General features: G+C 43.5%; 1 non-coding gene across 1 annotated transcript; it reads left to right on the top strand.

Annotated features, from left to right (window-relative positions):
* Positions 1-107, top strand: LOC147925646 (small nucleolar RNA R71). Its single transcript, XR_015585565.1, has one exon. It is a non-coding gene; the product is annotated as a small nucleolar RNA R71 (small nucleolar RNA).
* The last annotated feature ends 451 nt before the right edge of the window (positions 108-558 follow it).

The following is a 558-nucleotide window of genomic DNA, read 5'->3' as shown; positions in this document are numbered from 1 at the left end:
AAGCCATGACGAGGACAGTCCCTCATATACTCCTTGAATCTCTCCCACGCTTCACAAAAACACTTTGTACCACCTTTTGAGAAGGTAGTAATCTTGCTCATTAACATAGCTGATCGTGACTTAGTGTAGAAGTGGTTTAAAAATGCTGCTCTACATTGCTCCCAAGTGGTAAGTGATCCTCGGTCCAAGAGATTTAGCAATCTCAAAGCCTTATCTCCTAGGGAGAATTGGAACAAAGTCAACATGAGATAATCATACGGAACTCCATTAGACCTCGTTGTACTAGCTAATCTCTCAAAAGCTTCAATATGGTCCAGAGGGCTCTCTGATGCTAATCCATTAAACACACGATTCAGGACCAAATTGATGAGACTATGCTTAATCTCGTAGTCTTGTCTCGCAGGAGTAGGAGGTTGAATCGCAGATCGATTCAGAAACAACCTGTTGTGAGCTTCTTCATCCCTCAAAGTAGCACGTCTTGCTGGTGGATTCGGATCAGGTTCATTTCGCTCTTGTGGGACCTATATTTGCTGAGGCTGAACAACAATCCATTGGGGG

Source organism: Camelina sativa, chromosome 16 (assembly GCF_030686135.1).
Source record: "Camelina sativa cultivar CO46 ecotype springtype chromosome 16, ASM3068613v1".
In the NCBI taxonomy this organism is placed as follows: Eukaryota; Viridiplantae; Streptophyta; class Magnoliopsida; order Brassicales; family Brassicaceae; genus Camelina; species Camelina sativa.
This window is presented reverse-complemented; position numbering and strand designations above follow the sequence as displayed.